At 44.9% G+C, this 20,272-nt stretch overlaps 1 protein-coding gene across 6 annotated transcripts in view; it reads right to left on the reverse strand.

Moving 5' to 3' along the window:
• NHSL2 (NHS like 2) overlaps positions 1–20,272 on the reverse strand; it is a 1,157,127-nt gene that overhangs the window by 137,515 nt on the left and 999,340 nt on the right. For 2 of the 6 annotated variants that reach the window (XM_086942004.1, XM_086942003.1), the window contains exon 1: positions 14,528–14,712. The exons of the other annotated variants lie outside the window; for them this stretch is intronic. The gene's annotated coding sequence lies outside the window, so the exon portion shown is untranslated. Of the gene's footprint in view, positions 1–14,527; positions 14,713–20,272 lie in introns of those variants that run through there. 6 annotated transcript variants of the gene reach the window in all.

Below are 20,272 nucleotides of genomic sequence, written 5' to 3' on the forward strand. Positions count from 1 at the left end.
ATGGCCGTCCGGAGTAATGTTTATAAATAAATAAATAAAAACGAATTTCATTGCGCGCCCTGAAACGCAAAATGCATTTCAGTGCGCGCAGTGAAATTCGGTTTATTTATTTATTTCTTTACATTACTCCGGTCGGCCGTCAGCCGGAGTTTACTACCCCCCCCTCCCCTCCACAGCACCACCCACCACCTCGCGGCACTCCGTCCACGGGCCGGTACTGATCATACCTGAATGTTTTTGATGATCAGCTCTTCAAAAAAAAAAACATGTAGGTGAAACACAAATAAATGCAGCAATCCAAAAAAGAAAACATAAACATCTCTAAAAGTTTTGGAACGCTTCTACGGCAGTTTGGGCCATGTGTGCCACTGTACTGCTCTGCAACATGCCTCTTAAAGACTGCTAATTGGCCCTGCACACACACACACTGTGGGTGGTGTTTCCCTGACAGCCTTTTAGCTCCACCACTGGCTCATGGCCTTGCCCTTGAACTCTGAGTTTCCTTGCATCTCCTGGGTTGCACTTATTTTATTTCTCATAGTATATAATGTCCTATCTCACTGATTAAAAATACACATGGGACTATACTACTTAAAGGTTTAAAGCAGTGCAAAAGATGGAGCACATAAATATTGAACAGCTTTTGCTGCCTTGGCAACAGGACACAGCAATATCTGTGTACCCTCCTACAGAGCCCTTTAGTGGTCTGCACACATCCAAAGGAGTAAACTTAAGCTAGAGCTCTACTCAGGAGGTATCCTGAGGGCCCTCCATGGCTCCAGATTCTGCCCACTTTCACCAGACCTCCAAATTTATAATTTACAAGCACTTGAGGGGTCATTAAATGAAGGAGAAAGAACTATGGGTACATGAGGGTGTCAATGATCTGGAGTTGGTGAACAATCACTTTCTATGACTTTTAACTAGTCTCTCCTCTAGCACCCCACTTCTCCGACTCCGGCTCGGACTTGGTCATAGATAGATTGCCTATAGAGCAGCCCTTAGACCCCTACTGTACTGGAAAAGGGGCTTGGCCTCTGCAGACTTCGTGCCATATCGGATGGGATTGGAGGAGATCCTAAGGCACCCTGGGACTCTTATGTTCCCTTGATCGGGGTTTATTAAACCACATTTGATTGAGCTTAGGTGCAAGCATTTTTGGGGGAACCCTGAGACTGCTTGTGGAATATCAAGGTCGGTCCTGAAGGGGATTTACTAGAAGCTTGTATATGGAGGATTGCATAGTAATACGAGGGTAAACCCTTTGACCTTGGCCTTCCTAGACTTTAACCCATTGAGTGCTCATGACGAGCTCAGCTCGTCATGAGGCACGGTTGAGCTGAGCTCGTCTCGGCCTTTGGATTGTTCGCACGCAGGGATAATGACCCCGCTGTGCTGAATGTTCGAAAACAGGTGTGGCTGTGACGAGCTCAGCTCGTCATGAGTGCAGCTCCACTGTCATACAAAGACGTGTTGCACACCTTAATTTATCTCAATTTTTTTCTTCTGTTTCATCAACCAAATGTTAATCTTGTGCGTGCTCCACTGTGCCTCATGACGAGCTGAGCTCGTCACAAGCACAGCGGCGCCGTGCCCGGCCTCCCTCCCCCCACACAGCGAGGGGAAAACACCCCGCAGTGAAGGGGTTAAAGAGTTTGGGAGAGTACATGGATGTCATTGAGCCCACACTTGCAAAAATCCCATGTATTAAATTTCACTTTCTGATTTTGTCGCTTCGATCTGCCACTGCGAAGCGTTCCTCTGTTGATCCTGATACGACTTACCCCGTTTATCCCGAGCTAAAAGAGACCATTGACAATGTTGTGTTATTATGCCCACATTACCATGCTCTCAGAGGAAATGGATACTGACATAATATTAGGATTAGAGATAATAGGTCGGATTCCAGGATTCTCAGATCTAACGCAGCACCTCCAATTGTGTTTGGTGTCTCCCGCTTCCTGTTGTCTATGTGGAGATGTAGGCAGAGAAGTGTAGTGCCCTGAAATGTTGCATTGTCATTGTGTAGATATGCTATGGCCATCTGGCCAGGTTCAAGGAAATTATAGTACAGCTAACGTTTTCATTTTTGTTATTAATTGGATTTTTTAATGAATGTCTCATTAAACGGGGCTTTGACTTCTAGTAGATGGGATTTTAAGTTTTTTAATGGATTATATTTTTAATTGCCTTTATTGATGATTTTAATGTTTTACTGTATTGATGTTTTGTGTGCATATGCTTTTATGGCAATAATTGATGAATAAAGATTATCGCTTCATAAATATGTACTGGAATTGCAAAATAAGTGTTGGTGTAGAGCACCTGCAAACACCGGGGCAAATTAAGCAATGCTGAAAACCTCACTCAAATATTAAATGATTTATTAGAAGTAGAGGCAGCATAATTTACCCCCAATTTTTCCTAAGCTTATTTCCTTTCTTTTAGAAAAATGCGCAATAATATTTTTGTAAAGCGCAATTTTTATCACTATTTTCCACCAACGTGTACCCTGTAAAGTCTGCGCCAAAATTAGGAAAGAAATACTCATAATATTTTTTGCACTAGTGCAACTTCTCTGCTTTTTGCCTCCTACCTCCACCACCGGGTGTCCGATCCGACAGCCTCCTACTCACTTCAAATCATTGCCGCATTAAATGCTATCTTTGGTGTTCAGGCTTGAATTTTGTTTCATACACAGAATAATGACACTGAAGCTTTTAGGATCATAATATAACTTTTTAACTGTTTGAGAGTATCGGCCAGATGTACTAAACGTTTTAGAGGTCACACACCACTGATTCACTAAATCAGAGGTTTTACGAACTCTAAAATGTTATTTTCTATGCATTAAACCCATTTAGGAGTCGGTAACGTTTTGCAGGCTCCTAAAGTTGGTTTAGAAATGGTTACTGAATCACAACGTGGAAGTAGTCTAATGTGGGTGTCCTCTTTAAGTCATGATCAGTACCATATGTATCAATGGTTTCCGACCATAAATTGAGTCGCAAACCATTGATAAGTTACCGAGTTGGAGCAGTAACTGATACTCAAAGGGAAAGCAGACCTCTTTCCACCCCTTCGCCTTTGGGTATCTGGGTGGCATCTTCAAGGGAAGTAGGCACTAGTCCAAATGACCAGTGCCTACTTTCTCAGAAGTTTTTCAATATTTAGTTTTTTTAAACAGGTCCATTCCCTTTAAGGAAATCGAGCTGCTTAAAACAAAAAAGTTTAACATTTTGTAATACAATCACAGGGATGATGGTATGCTGATGCTTTCAGACCATCATCAATTTGACTGTAGCCAATTGGAGGGAGTCGCAATTTGCGACAAATCTAAATAACATTCATTCAGCATATCATTCTACAAACCCTCCGATTCAGAATTTCGCAAGCCAACCTATTAGTCTTTAGGTCGATTTGCAAAATTAAATACTGGTCATAAAAAGTAGAGTCACAATTAATGACCACATTTGCAATCAGTACCTTCAGTTCAATTTTTTTAAAGCTGTTTTTATTGATCATTTTCAAGCGTTGGCACAGCAGCAGTTCCGTCCATTCAAGTTCTTATATAACATCAGTTGACAATTGAGCCATGTGCATAGGAATGTAAACACTATCCCGCCTCATGGTCAGGCCACTACAAATACATTAGGTAAACAAGTAAACATACAACTATAAGAACTACAACCTTCGCTTGCTCATTGATGACTCGTATGAGTCGCACATGGGAAACATCCTTTACAACGCAACTTTTACAACGCATGCCATTACAACGCTTTGTGCTGGGGGGCACTCTAGGATAGGGAATAGATTTAATTTACTATACAACACCTTTCCTACCAGGGCCAGACTGGGAACCACAACCAGCCCTGGCAAAGTGCTCGGCCGGCCCCCCCTCCCCACTCGGGGGGTTTGGAGGTGCCGCTGAGCTCTTTGCCGGGGCCGGTTTTTGGCCGATTTTGGGACAGGGTCGATTTTGCAGTTATGCTGCAAAAACGGCCCTGTAACCAAAATTGGCCATATTGTCCCAAAACCGGCCCCACCCGTGCGGCGCACCGGGGGATTGCCCGGTGCCCACTATGGCCAGTCCGGCCCTGTTCCCTACTATCCACGGGGACTGGAGTTGGAATAGTAAATTAAACTATTCACTATCCAGCACCCCTCAACACTATGCGTTGTAACAGCATGTGTTGTAAAACCTGCGATGTAAAAGCATGCGTGGTAAAAGCATGCATTGTAATGTCATACATCCGTCGCACATCATGCCCGTTATCTGTTTACCCCAGGCTCTAGGCCCACATATAATTGTGTAGGGTCTTACAGGATAGGGTGTAAGTTATTAAATTTCAATTGGGATGTTAATTTATTATTAAGGAATTGGTACGATAGAAGAGTGTAATAAGACAGTTTTGTCAAGGTATAAAGAGGTATAAATGAAGCAATTTTAGGAGAAAGCTACAACTTGCAACAGTGAGATAATTAAAATAAAATATATGGATTAAAAGATATAGTAATTCTTCATGATCTTTTTGATTAATAGAAGCAAATCCAAGTGTGACCTATTGTCTTAAAATTCTCCTACAGGGAGGCCTGATGCTTTATTTCTTTCTGGTACACTTCCCCAGAGACCATACAATAAACTACTTTTTAGGAAATGCATTTGCAATATATCTGTGGCAGCCACCAGTGCATCTGAACAGCAGCAAGAAAACATCTGCACGGAGGAATAAGGGGCTGATTCAGAAGAGCTTTTATGACTATTGCAAGTAGAAATGCAGGGGTACCCTTTTACACACTCTTACATGCCTTTGTGAATCAGCTCCCCGGTAGTCAAAGTGTAAAGAGAGCACAGTCCTTTCCTATTAGTACTAATTGTGTATGTGACTGGAATCATCACATTTCAGATCTTTTGTGGCAGACTCAAAAGGCATTTAAGATTAGGTAAGAGAGAGTACTATTGGAGTACTCTTTTACATACTCCTACATTCCTTTGTGGATTGGCCCCTAGGTTATTACATCCATACTCAGGTGGTATTGCAGTTCAATTAATTGGATGGAGCAGGTGACCCATTTGGATGACACTGACCCTTTAGGAGTACCTGGCCCTTCCATCTTTCAGCAATGGGGAATAATCACCTGATAAAGAAGCTCTATCTGACACCCGTAAATGGGCTCGCCAAAATCACCAACCCCCCTGTATCAATTCCCCAAGAAATAGGGGAGTTTGTAACTCAACAAATGAGTGTGGGCCACACTTATATTTTTTGGGAATATAGAGTGCTGTTGACCCCTGGAGTCAACAAGACACCAAGCTGGTCGATGCCGCTTTCTGCAGGATCTACTCAATAGAAGGTGATATCCTGGTTTTGCGATTTTTGGTGCGCAAGTAAGTCTCTTTTAGAATAATGTTTTTAAAAAATAGAATTGGCCCAAAAAGATATGAGCCCCTGAAAGACGAATGACACTCGGCCTAATAACCATGCATGTAACCTGGTCATGGGTGTTACTCAATTTGAGACCTTCTCAGAGCTGATCTCATTTTGGGAAAGAAATGCCTTTATTTTCAGGGAGGTTTTTCCATATAATAAGGATTGTGGTCAGTAATTCAATCGCCGCTAGTCGTAAGTTTGTCCTTCGCAGTAACCTAACATAAATGTTACTGGCCGGTGGTAGTTGCCCTGCCATGTGCACTATTTTACCCACTAAAGATAGTGGCATTTCTACCGACGTGCCACGGTATGGGGACAGAAGTGTGGGGCATCATTCCCTGATCGGCAGGATGCTGTAGAGCATACTTGTGGCACCCCTCAACCTCTACTTCACCCAGCCTAAACATACTTCACCCAGTGTTACATGACTGCTAAATATACAATTTTTGGAAACCTATTTTCTTCTGTGATCAAGTCTGAACTTTCATACTTGTAGGCAAATCTGCAGAGTTTCACTCAACAATGAGCAGGCTTAGGTTAATGTTTCTCCAAGTGGTCATGAAAAGAAGCAGATTTAGAGTACTGGACATGAATATCTGTTTGCCCACATAATTTGACAGGTGGTACCACAGCCTTCCCCAACCTTGTCTTCCATGTGTGCCTTAGTCATCCTTTATAGAGGGATTGGTATTGTATTGTAAACACACACACACACACACACACACACACACACACTGATTTAAAGGAGCGCATTCCATTCTGATTGGATGTGCTCTTGGATTCTGTCACTGCCTGAACAATGAATTATCTGGTACTCTTTGACAACAGTGCTAAAGAATTGGCCTACCAGCCCTTGAACATGCAGTACATTGAATGGGTTTCAAAGTATCCCAAGAACCACATCACAGAGTATAAAAGAGACACAATTAAAAGGGTGTCTTTTGCCCAAATTAAGATGGGCTCTTGATCCAAGATAACTTGTTGTACCAAGAACAAATGAGAGATCAAGTGCTGTCAGCATGCACAAAAGGTGTATTCGATAATCAATGATCAACAGCGCGTTGTGCGGAAGAAAACTGAAAGTGCTGATGTCTAAAGTGGGAGGGAGGGAGGGGCAGCAAAATCAAACACCAGGACGTGCAGAAACATTGACATGCGCACTTATAGTTCAGAGACCTGATGAATGGGTGGGCAGGGTGTCAAACCTAGTTCTATCTCCTAGAAATTGTCTAGTTTCAGGGGTTATAACTACTGCTGTGGATCATACCAGCCAGTAAAGGCCCTCTCCTGAATTATGTTATGTTATGCTATTTGGGAATTTTATAAAGTACAACATGCACCGTAGAACTGGTCTCATGACACTTTCAAAGAAAAAAGTACTGATGCTAAAAAGTGTCAGAAATAGTTTATGATATAACAAGCTCCGTGGCCACACTTAGCCACGAATTTTTCAAAATATAGATTTAGGATTATAATTTTGAGAAGAACAGTTGAACTGGAGATATTTTTTAACGTACTTGCAAAGAAGGATTGAGCAAGTCATAAGAATTTTGGAGTCTTGTTTTTTCAACCTGGGTATCCTACCGTATGGCATTTGCAGAAAACTTACAAGCAGGCAGATTTGGATTATAGGCCCTGAAGAAGTCTACAGTGAATTATACTGCACGACGAAACATGTGTTGGCTCTTTTTCTGCAATTAGAACTTAAGATCAAGCTGTGTTTTGAAACTACAACTTGGCTGTTTGGAGACATGACATATTGGAATAAAGAAATTGAATCTGAACTTGGGTCAAGAGTTTGTTGGATATCTGGACAATATAAAACACTATTTGTGTGCTCAGTGTGACTTTTATTTGTCTATATATCTACTCGGGTGAGGTGATTAACGAGGTTGAATCGGTAACCAATCTGTTCTCCCTTTGAAGCACCGAATATGCAGATAATTGTGTGTGTACTCAGCCCTAAAGAGTGTTGAGCGCCCTAGGAACTGACTTTTCCTGGTTACCAAATTTAAATTATAATATTAAAAAAGAACAAGCCTTTTTTTGCCTCTTTGCAGACACCATGCATGGAAGTGTGCATGTGCTGCAAATAATTGTTTTCAATTTTCACTTTTTAAATATTGTGTGCTATAGGCATCTTTGTAGGATAGTGATCTTCTTCCGAGAAGTAAAAATAACTCCACCCTAAACCATCTGTACACAAGCAGATTAGACAGAGTGCTTGGTTGATAAGCAGAAGACCCTAGATTAAAGAATTAAGGCACCTCGACATGCAAGACTTGTTTGCCTTCGACGGTGGAAGCCTCTGTCCGCTTTCCGCCTTCTCATTCCTAGAGACACCGGAAGTAATTTGCATCAGATCTCTCAAAACAAGGGGCAGAATTAGAGTGGCACTCCCCTGAAAATGTAAATAAACTAATGTTTGTCATACACATTTTAGGTGTTGCCTACAGACAGCTGTACTCCTCTTGAGCATAGCTTATTTACCATACTCTGAATAGGATGACTTATATTCTTCCAATAGGATGACTTATATTCTTCCACTCCTTTCATTCTGGGAACTCCTTTTTCCGTCAGCACTTTGTGTGAGTGCCTACTGAGTGCCTATTGTTTCTTGCTGTCGCCTTTGGGTGCTTCTTCCCCACCGAAACACCTGTCCCTGCATTCTATGTCTTGAACCCACCTCACGGATGTATGACGTTACAACGCATACTTTTACCACGCATGCCTTTACAACGCGGTTTTTACATCGCAAACCTTTACAACGCATAGCGCTTTGGGGTGCTGGATAGTGAAAAGTTTAATTTACTATTCCAACTCCAGTCCCCGTAGACACTAGGGAAGGTGTTGGATAGTAAATTAAACGTATGCCCTATCCTAGAGCGCCCCCCAGCGCAATGTGTTGTAATGGTTTGCGTTGTAATGGTTGCGTTGTAATGGTAGTGCATTGTAAAAGTTTTGTTGTAAAGGTTGTTCACCCACCTTCCATCCCGAGATTTTCGGTTGGTTTCAACATCTGGTTTGTCTGGTTTTCTTTTGTTTACAACCCTCTTAACCAGCTACTCCAATGTTCACCCTGACCAATCATCATTTCTTACTCCACTCTTTCTTTGTTTTATCTTTTAATACTTTTGTGTGGGGGGCGGGGAGGGGCAGCTGCAAGTTGCTTCTGGTCGCTCCTTTCTAAAAGTAAAACAAAACTTACACTCTGACACATGTTTTATACTTTTTTAACTTTTTGTTCCAAGATGGTCTGTGATGTATGGTGCCCATGCATGGTGACACTGGGGCCGCCGTAGCATCATAATGTATATGCACATAAGCGTGTCAATGCTGGGCTGTGAACTTTCATGAGCCGCACGCGCACAGGCCTAATGACTCCACCCACGTCCACCTCATTGCACTGTTTCCTAATGCTGTCTCACATCAGCAAGCAAGCCTTCTAGTTCCTTTTTGCCAATGTGTAGCAGCATTGATAAAAAGCATTGGCAAAGCCAAAGGGATGGGTAATGCCACCAGAAGGCAGACATATCAGCTTTGCCAATGCTTGTTTTCAAGCTTCTGAGTTCAGTGGCTGGTGATTAATAAACACATGCAGCTGCATAATGTGACAAAGAAGACCTGCCGTATTGTGTTACCCTGATAGCCTTCCTAAATGTGAATGTTTAATTAGTACTCGAAACAGGAAGCTGGAAAGTACCAGCTGGGGACCATTTTATTCGATGCCCTTTCCTTATTTGGTAACGTCATTTAGTACTTCTAATCCAACTACAGAATTTTAATGTTACTCCGTCGAAAAGAGTGGTTCAGGGGTACCCAGAGACCTGGATGCAATCTTCTAGGTTGCGAGGCAGAAACCCCTGAGCGTCATATGGACCCCGAAGGTTTCTACTGCCCCTCCCCCCTCCCTCTCAAGAGTGGGAGTCAGTGGCAGCCCTCAACAATGAAAACAGTTTCAGCATCAGAGCTGAGATCAAAAGGAACCTTAGGGGCCCGATGAAGGTAATTCCGATTTACCGAATCTTAAATACCGAATATGATTCGGTATTTAAGAGTCGGTAAATTGGAAATAGGCAGATGTAGGTAATTCCGATTTACCGAATCTTAAATACCGAATATGATTCGGTATTTAAGAGTCGGTAAATTGGAAATAGGCAGATGTAGGTAATTCTATGATTCGGTATTTACCAGTTCGGTAAATACCGATTCGGTATTGCCCATTGATTCCTATGGGCCTTGAAGCCCATAGGAATCAATGGGAAATACCGAATCGGTATTTACTGCATCAGTAAATACCGAATCCTGCAAGGGTGCAGGGGGTGTCACTTTGACACCCTCTAGCATCCCAAGTACAGGCTTGTGTGACATGTGGCACACATACATACCCTAAGGGTATGTCTGTGTGTCACATGGCACAGGTTTACTTGCACAGATGTGCATGTACACCTGAATTCGGTATGTTACCACCCAATAGGATTGGGTGGTAAAATACCGAATTCTGAAGGCCTGTAGCACTGTAAACAGAGCTACCTACATCTGGGATTTACCGAATCGGTAAAATTTCCAATTCAGTATTTTACAGAATCGGTAAATTTACCGATTCAGTAAATTTACCGATTCTGTAACATAATGGCCCCTACATCTCAAAAACCAATTACCGGTTGGTAACGTCCGAAATCGGCCGTTACCGACCGGTAATTGGCGACCTACATCTGGCCCTTAGTGCACGTGCACTAAAAATGCGTTTTCAAGTATTTGGCACATGTGTGTCTGCCTTGAACGTAGTTACCTGCTCCAAACTTAATAGATGACAGGCATGTGGAAACAGCAAAAATCAATAAAAATGTCCAACAGTTTATAATGGCCCCAAACCTACTTTTTGATTACTTCTCACTAACAAAGATCCATGTTTAATTTGAAATCATCACTGTATTGATATAAATCTACAATCCTGCGTAGGCTTTTCTATGCAGCTTCCATCAGCAGGGCTTCTAAGTCTATGCCGCATAATTGTGGGAGACAAGTTTGCTTTCGGCAGTGTAAATTTAAAAAAAATGATCATTCGCAGTAATGATGGGGAGCAAGAACGGCCGGATCCTTGGGGTGTGGCGTGTGGGTCTGTGTAAGTGAAAGAGCAAAACATTAAACTGGTAAACAGGAGGTGAGAAAGAGAGGGATGTAACGGAGAGAAGGCCGGGTTTATGGGAGGGAAAGTTGTGTGAGAGAGGGGATGGACCAAAAGGATGTAGAGTAGTGAAATAAAGGGGTTTGCGCTGCAAAATTGTAGAGGAAGGCCGTATGTGTGCCAGAGAAGGGGCAGTGTGTGTTTGGCTAATCTTGGCAAGTAGAGTGTAGAGGCAGAGACGGATCTTAGAGCAAGGAGTTACATTAGAAGACAAAGCTAGAATATACATGCAAGTGAAAAGTGTGAGAAAGGAGAGGGAGAGAGAAGGGAATGTAAGACAGAGAAAGAAAAAACAGAGGAAAAGTGAGAATGAAGAAAGACAGAGAAACAGAAAGTGACAGTGAAGCGCGGACTATCTCATAAGCAGGGAAGTAGAGAGCAGAAGGGGCATTGATTGGAAGGGGGGCAGGCACAGTATAGAAGGGAATATTGTTTATCATTGTCAGTTTGTTTTGCCATCTAAGGCTGAGTTTAGCCTTTTGAGATTCATGTAGTGGGCGAGTGCTTAGAGCCTCGCCACAATATGATGCTCTCTTTTTCTGGGCTCTGGCTTGTCCAAATTGTATTCTTTTGCTCACACCTTGATGAATCTGAACTTTCAATGTATTGCTATGAGAACATTTCCTATATAAACTCTCACATTTGGGGGTGATTTCTAATTCCACTAGGGATGCCGTCCAATTTCTTACGGATTTTGCTGCTCATTTGGGACTTCAAATATTACTTTGCTTACTATTCTCTTTTGCCCTGTTACAGAGAGCCTTCATGGCAGTGACTTCATGCATCTGCACTTTACAATTTCTGTATGGTACCTTTCGAATGTTTGTAATAAATATCTAAAAATTGTATAATTCTGTCCTAGAACTCACTTATTGAGTCTGTCCGTACTTAACTATTTCAGAAATGTTGGTTGGTGCTCTGTCTTGAGACACATTGCCTCTGGAAATGGAGTTATAACACTGTCCCAGACCCATCCTCCTGTAGGCATATGGTGGAGGTGTATTTTTGCTGTTGGATGCCTCTTGACATCCTCGTGAATAGCAAATTAAAAGTCTGCTTTGAATTTTCTGTCTTTTGGTCTTGGAGGCAATCAAGGGTTAAACAGTCTGGTGTGGTTGAAGATGGCCTTTAAAGTGTCGCAGTATGGATCCCACTTTATGGGCAAACATTAACATCCCGACCCTCTAAAAAACAAAATGGCATTCGTATTACGAGAACAGTGAGTGCATACTCGGACATGGCATCCCCTAAAGCCACCGGCCCCAATGGCATTAAATGGCAGCAGCAAGAGCCAGACATTTCTAAGGAGACTTGCAGTAGCGGCTTGCACAGGAAAGAGCAGTGGGCCAGGGTGGGGAGGTGGAAGTCGACAGACGACAGGATAAGCAATATTACATAAATAAAACCACTTACTTTGCGCTCAATGTACTTAATATTACTTATCTCATTGTCAGTCGATTTCCACCGACCCCGCCCCACCCTCCCGCTCTTACCTGTATGAGCTGCCACTGGAGATTCGAGAAAAGAAAAAGAGTAGGCTGGGCTGGGCCCTGTTACTGAGCTGAGCAAAGAGCTTGGCATGCTTTATGTGTCACGTCTACAACATCTGTGTGAAGTGCCCTGCCTTGGCGGATGCCACATGTATTGCAGGTGCTGCCCCGCGAGGGCTGCCAATGTGCCAGTTCTCAGATAAGGGGGAGGGGCCGCGGCAGCGGCAGTTCATCATTTCAGCCCGCTGAGGCAGGTGGGGCTCACCAGCACTCATTTCTGGGGACCAGAACTTACATTTCATCATCAGACTTTAACCCAGAGCAAAAGAGAGAAAGGCTGAAAAGTGGAAAAGAAACAGGAAGTGAATGACAGACAAACAGTGGCAAAAGGAGAAAGCGGGGATGAAAAAGAACCTGCACAAGTGCGCTCCAGGGGCAGGGAGCGCCTGGTGGTGGGTGGAAGAAGCATGGGGTGGAATCCAGCCTATGCAGCCTTGGTGTTCGGCAACCCCAACTTTTGGCAGCACCAGCAGCGGACTTCTGAGAAAAACTTTGGGCCTCAACACTTATTCTTTTTCACAAATTAAGCAGAGAGAAGAGGAGGTCTGTGTGCAAAGCTATGACTTCCTCTAGTAAAACGGTGTGATCTTTGGCCCGGTCTCGCACCAACGTGACTCCTGGCATAATGAAGGGTCTTCCTCAAAGGCCTCAACATCAGATAACTAAGGGTTCACTCATCACTGACCTTGAATAGTTTAGACATGGCTGACGGACACTACAACACTGTAGAAGTGAATTGCATACGAAATACTTGCAATGGATCTGTAGGCATGCAGGCATGCACTATCCCGGAGTACCTTTAGCTAGGGCGGGATTGGGGAACAAAACCAGCCATGTCAAAAATGCCCAATCCAGCCACTTCTTTCCACTTTCATCTCTCTCTCTCTCTCTCCTTTTTTGTCTCGTCTCCCCACTTTCCTTTTCGCTCTCCCTCTATTTCCTATCTCGCCTCTCTTGTACCCCCCGTTATTTACTTGGGGAGCTGGAGAAAGTGGAAAAGGTAAGTGCCAATATCAGCTCACTGTCTTCACAAACCGACCTCCAGTGGCACCAGGCCACCGAGGAAATGCCTAGTGGGATAACAGACTAGCCCTGCTGTTTGACACATGTAGAAGCTCCTCCTTTCAAACTAACAGAGTGCAGGTACTCCTGCTTTCAAACTAAAAAAGTGCGGCTGCTTCTTCTTTCAAACTAAAGAAGTGTAGGTACTCTTTCAAACTAAAGAAGGCAGGGATTCCGCCTTTCCAATTAAAGAAGTGCAGGTACTCCTCCTTTCAAACGAAAGAAGAGCAGGCACTCAAGGCCTGCTTAGTTCAAGCAGTGAATTTATATAATCCTACATAAATTTTAGCAGCACGCTGCACAAATGCTGATTTCGTGGCATGATGTAATTGACCAGTTGTTACACTAAGTAAAGAAGTGCAGGTATTTCTCCTTTCAAATTAACGAAGTGCAGGTACTCTGCCTTTCGAACTGAACTCCGCCTTTCCAACTAAAGAAGTGCAGGTACTCTGTCTTTCTAACTAAAGAAGTGCAGGTACTCTGCCTTTCGAACAAAAGAAGTGCAGGTACTCTGTCTTTCTAACTAAAGAAGTGCAGGTACTCTGCCTTTCGAACAAAAGAAGTGCAGGAACTCAGCCTTTCCAACTAAAGAAGTGCTTTAATCCGACTTTCTCACTAAAGAAGTGCAGGTAATCCGCCTTTCTAACTAAAGAAGTGCAGGTACTCTGCCTTTCTAACTAAAGAAGTGTAGGTACTCTGCTTTTCTAACTAAAGAAGTGCAGGTACTCCTCCTTTCTAACTAAAGAAGTGCAGTAACTCCTCCTTTCAAACTAAAGAAGTGCAGGCAAAAAGGACCTGTTTAGTTAAAGCAGTGAATATATATAATCCGACATAAATTGTAGCAGTGCGCTGCACAAATGCTGATACCGTGGCATGATGCAATTGGCCAGTTGTTACAGTAGGACACGAGTACTCAAAATACATAATACATTTTCTCTCAACGTACATAATAGTATTATGTGCCTTTTTAAATTATAGAACAATTTATCTTAACATTTAACATGTTTTACACAGTGAAAATCGGTTTTCATCTTATTGTTCCCAGAAGGATGAAATACTGAGACTTGCTCGTCCGGATTCGGGCTTGCAAACTGCAGATCCCACATAGATCTCCACACTGAGCACTCATCTCACTGAGCTATTTCGGCAGGACGTAAGACTGTTTAATACAAATCATCCACCTGCTTATGGTTATTCAGTCGTCGCGTGTCAGTAAAATGCACTCATGAAGTTTTGAAGGACGACAAAATGTCAGAAACGGGGTGCATGCCACAGAAACAAAGAACGGTGCTTACTTCTTTATCTGGCTCGGCTCCCGGTCTCCTGTTGACCCCTCGGTTATGGGGTCTCCTGTGAGGGGTTACCCCCGGTCCTGGGGTCGAGGGCTCCCTTCCCGTGCCCAGCAGCCGCCCCGTCTTCTCTCACTCCGCCGCACCGACACGCAGCGAGGCGCCTTCTACAACTGTTTCAAACTGCACTCGCCCCAGAAGGGGACGCCCGAGGCTGAGGGGGAGGCCGGACGTGCATGTGGTCGAGTGTGGCAGGGTGGAAGGGGAAGTGTGGGGAAATGTGATATTAAGAAGCCAGGCCAACGTGTTTGCAAAACAAATGGCTTGTGGTGTGCACGCCACAGGGCCCCACTAGCCACCCAGGCCGCGGGGGCAGGCCACGCTCTCCACTGTGGCCCAGCTGGCTACAGATAAACAGCGCACGCTCTCCTCTGCTGAGCATGCGGCCTTCTCACGCACACAGGGCTCTCATACTTCCACGTCCCTGGGCTCCAGTGGTCAGAGACCACAAGAAGTGTTCATTTCGTTTTTTCACATTTGTAAATTTAGAGTAGAGGTCTGAACGTTCATGGCCACTGCTTTTGCAGTGGGTGCAGCGGTATGACAAGGAAGCCACAGGCCCATGTGCAAAGCAAAGAAAATTACCCAAGTAACTGCTGTTGGGGGAAGCAAAATACAGCAATAATCAAGGTTCAATATGGTCCTCAGGGCTCCGGTGCCACTGCACCTGATGCACCAGTGGTAGCTACAACGTAGAATGGGAGTAGAAAACACAACAGTGGTATGTTTAATGGCTTTGTACATGTGGTGTTGACATATGGTTGCCACACACGATCCCTGGAGAAGTGGCGGCTGGCAACATTAATAAATGGTAGGACACTCACCATAAATACTGCTGGCCGCCAGACCCTCCGTCCGGTGCTCCTCTCCCCGCACTGATCCTGAGGGTGACAAGGAGCGGGAAGGAAAGGGAAGGGCATCCTTCCAAGTGCGGTATGAATCCAACCAAACCGGGAGCTGCTCTTGGGTTGTTTTCAACCTGACACCAGATCCAGGATTGGTTGGAAGATTGATTGCAGGACTGCTGGGTCAGAAGTGTGCATGTCTGATAGGCCGGCTGAAGATAGCCGGCCAGTCTGACATGCGCACTGAGCCCTAGGAGACATCCTGCAATCCACAGGAATCTGTCCCGCCCTCACCCTCAGACTCCAGCAGCACGGTCTGTCGGCACAAAGTATAATAAAATGGTAAGGACCATTTTTATTATTTTGTGTTTACTGCTGCGCCAGCAGGTGGGGGGACGCTCTTGCGCCTATGAAGAGAAACCGCCGCTGCACTGGAGTACACATACATGCAATCAATCCTGCCATCACATACAAGCAAACATGCAGAAAGGTGCTCTGAAGAGGTGTCATGAAGGCGACTGCCTGAGGTGTCCATACATCCTTCATTATTTGTATCTGTGATGATCTTAAACCTGCTTATTAAATAGACTCCCGCACTATCCTTGCAGCAGTGCTTAATTTGTAAATAAAGAAGTGCCATGGACCGAGCTATTGTACAAGAGCCCACTGCAGGAGCTCCTTTCACTGCCACATGCAAGAGCCCACTGCAGGAGCTCCTTCCACTGCCACATGCAAGAGCCCGCTGCAGGAGCTCCTTCCACTGCCACATGCCAGAGCCCACTGCAGGAGCTCCTTCCACTGCCACATGCAAGAGCCCGCTGCAGGAGCTCCTTCCACTGCCACATGCCAGAGCCCACTGCAGGAGCTTCTTTCACTGCCACATGCAAGAGCCCGCTGCAGGAGCTCCTTCCACTGCCACATGCTAGAGCCCACTGCAGGAGCTCCTTCCACTGCCACATGCAAGAGCCCACTGCAGGAGCTCCTTCCACTGCCACATGCAAGAGCCCGCTGCAGGAGCTCCTTTCACTGCCACATGCCAGAGCCCATTACAGGAGCTTCTTTCACTGCCACATGCAAGAGCCCGCTGCAGGAGCTCCTTCCACTGCCACATGCAAGAGCCCACTGCAGGAGCTCCTTCCACTGCCACATGCCAGAGCCCACTGCAGGAGCTCCTTTCACTGCCACGTGCCAGAGCCCACTGCAGGAGCTTCTTTCACTGCCACATGCAAGAGCCCGCTGCAGGAGCTCCTTCCACTGCCACATGCAAGAGCCCACTGCAGGAGCTCCTTCCACTGCCACATGCTAGAGCCCACTGCAGGAGCTCCTTCCACTGCCACATGCCAGAGCCCACTGCAGGAGCTTCTTTCACTGCCACATGCAAGAGCCCGCTGCAGGAGCTCCTTCCACTGCCACATGCAAGAGCCCGCTGCAGGAGCTCCTTCCACTGCCACATGCAAGAGCCCACTGCAGGAGCTCCTTCCACTGCCACATGCCAGAGCCCACTGCAGGAGCTTCTTTCACTGCCACATGCAAGAGCCCGCTGCAGGAGCTCCTTCCACTGCCACATGCAAGAGCCCACTGCAGGAGCTCCTTCCACTGCCACATGCAAGAGCCCACTGCAGGAGCTCCTTCCACTGCCACATGCAAGAGCCCACTGCAGGAGCTCCTTTCACTGCCACATGCCAGAGCCCATTACAGGAGCTCCTTCCACTGCCACATGCAAGAGCCCACTGCAGGAGCTCCTTCCACTGCCACATGCAAGAGCCCACTGCAGGAGCTCCTTTCACTGCCACATGCCAGAGCCCATTACAGGAGCTCCTTCCACTGCCACATGCAAGAGCCCACTGCAGGAGCTCCTTCCACTGCCACATGCAAGAGCCCACTGCAGGAGCTCCTTCCACTGCCACATGCCAGAGCCCACTGAAGGAGCTTCTTTCACTGCCACATGCAAGAGCCCGCTGCAGGAGCTCCTTCCACTGCCACATGCTAGAGCCCACTGCAGGAGCTCCTTCCACTGCCACATGCCAGAGCCCACTGCAGGAGCTCCTTTCACTGCCACATGCCAGAGCCCACTGCAGGAGCTTCTTTCACTGCCACATGCAAGAGCCCGCTGCAGGAGCTCCTTCCACTGCCACATGCAAGAGCCCACTGCAGGAGCTCCTTCCACTGCCACATGCTAGAGCCCACTGCAGGAGCTCCTTCCACTGCCACATGCAAGAGCCCACTGCAGGAGCTCCTTCCACTGCCACATGCAAGAGCCCACTGCAGGAGCTCCTTCCACTGCCACATGCCAGAGCCCACTGCAGGAGCTCCTTCCACTGCCACATGCCAGAGCCCACTGCAGGAGCTTCTTTCACTGCCACATGCAAGAGCCCGCTGCAGGAGCTCCTTCCACTGCCACATGCAAGAGCCCACTGCAGGAGCTCCTTCCACTGCCACATGCCAGAGCCCACTGCAGGAGCTCCTTCCACTGCCACATGCAAGAGCCCACTGCAGGAGCTTCTTTCACTGCCACATGCAAGAGCCCGCTGCAGGAGCTCCTTCCACTGCCACATGCAAGAGCCCGCTGCAGGAGCTCCTTCCACTGCCACATGCAAGAGCCCACTGCAGGAGCTCCTTCCACTGCCACATGCCAGAGCCCACTGCAGGAGCTTCTTTCACTGCCACATACAAGAGCCCACTGCAGGAGCTCCTTCCACTGCCACATGCAAGAGCCCACTGCAGGAGCTCCTTCCACTGCCACATGCAAGAGCCCACTGCAGGAGCTCCTTCCACTGCCACATGCTAGTCTAAACGCTCCTTATTAAACCTCACACTCCTATAAATATGACAGTTTGGACAATTCCAAGCCATCTAAAACAACAAGAATGGCCTGGAGGCACTAGAATTATTTTTATAAATGTGCATTTAATTGTTAAACAAATGTGTTCCTACAGTGGGGGATTGTCATAAAGTGCCAGTGTTAATAATGAAGTGCCGTGCCAAGCGCAGAAAATACTGACACAAATTAAACACTGCGCTTACTGTGAAACTTACAGTGGAATTATCGGCTTTACCCTCACATTCCCTTCTGCTTGGAGCAGGCACACTCCAATAAGAGGCACCTCTGCTCCATCACTACTGCAGGTATTCAACTGATTTATCTGTTGAATTTCCTAGAAACCATTCAACCATCCCGTTCAATGCCCCCATATTTCTCATGAACTCTGTTGGCATGAGTAAGCCAGGGAACTATTGCGGCCTCCAGGTTGCGCAACTACAGTAACCCATTCCTCCTGAGTAGAATTATCAACTTTACTCACCAAATACTGCTATTCATACGAAAAAAAAACATCACTCCTTTCTGTCACTTGGCTGTCTGTCTGTCGAACAGCAGGCACTATTCAGGCGGTGTTTGGCAAAATGTTGAGTTTTTTATATTGGAATACAGAAATATCAAAAATAACATTGTAATACAAAAATATAGTGATGCAGAAATATTATTGTCCAGAATATCGTTTTTTAGCTAAATAATATCGTTGTTAAAAATATAATTGTTGTTAATATCATTGTCAATAATATAGTTATAAAAATATTGTTTTTTAATTATTTTCATTTGTTTTAGTTAATCTCTTAATTTTATGTGTTCATATTGTTTTTATAATAGTTATTATTTTTTAAAATATAGTTTGCAATTTTAAGTGATTTAGATTTTTACATTTAATTGCTAACAGTAATTTATAGTGTCAAAGTGGGTAGTTGGGTGTGTACAGGTAGAGGGCGGGAAGTTAATTAAGTAATAATTAATTATTCATTAATAATGTTTAATGTTATGTTAATATATTTTACAAAGGGTGCATCAATCAAAAATGCCACACACATATATAGTGTGTGTTTATATAATTATATATTTATATATATAGTATTACATATTAATGTACTTTCTTTAATTTACATTGTATTAAGTTTATATAATAACATTTTTAACAATTACCACTTTAAACTCTATATTTTAAAAAATCGATATTTTAGTACATTTGTGGATATTAGTATCAACAAAAAAAAATTCCCGCCATTTGTATACTTATCATTATATGTTTATGTACATGATATTTTGGTAAACAATATTGTTTACCTCAATATTGTGTTAGTGATTCAATCAGGCTCCTTACTCCCCCCCCCCCACTTGTCCCAGAATCTTCTCTGCTGTGTCTCGGCATGAGCAGTACTCTCTGCAACCCCAACCAGCTTTCAGTCCCCAAAACACGCTGTTCGCTGTCTAGGTTCAGCGTTTGATGGGAAAGACCACCCCAGCAACACGGGGTAGGCTCCCTTCTAGTACCCGCGGCCACCTCTTGACTTGGGGGGCACCTAGACCTTCCTTGGAGGCCACTCTCAGTCCTCCCTGATCCCTGGCCACAGCAAACTATATTCTGTAAATACAAAAAAAAGGCGGTTTGTGTCCATTAATGATAAAGATTAAATAATTGAAGAAATTCTAAACTACTTGAGTAGACCTTATATGGCAACTTTCCAGATGCAAGAGGCTTTATTAACCATTGTTTTTACCCTGTAACGTGTGCCCGGGACTTTGTTTTTCTGAAATGTGTGCGGGTCTCTACCCACACACATATAGGGGTTATAGGGTAACTCCCCTAACCTGGTTGCATCGTGTCACAGTTATAGTAAACATATCAAACGCAAACATAGCAAGGCGCCATACTTCCTGGCACATTCAAAACCCTACTCTTCAGACAACACTTTATATTCTGTAAATATATGAAACCTGCAAAGAGGACATGCTATGGGCTGCCAATGTGCTGCAGGGCCCAGAATCTGTCAATGTCACCTGCTGTCAGTTACCATT

This window comes from Lissotriton vulgaris, chromosome 10 (genome assembly GCF_964263255.1).
Source record: "Lissotriton vulgaris chromosome 10, aLisVul1.2, whole genome shotgun sequence".
In the NCBI taxonomy this organism is placed as follows: Eukaryota; Metazoa; Chordata; class Amphibia; order Caudata; family Salamandridae; genus Lissotriton; species Lissotriton vulgaris.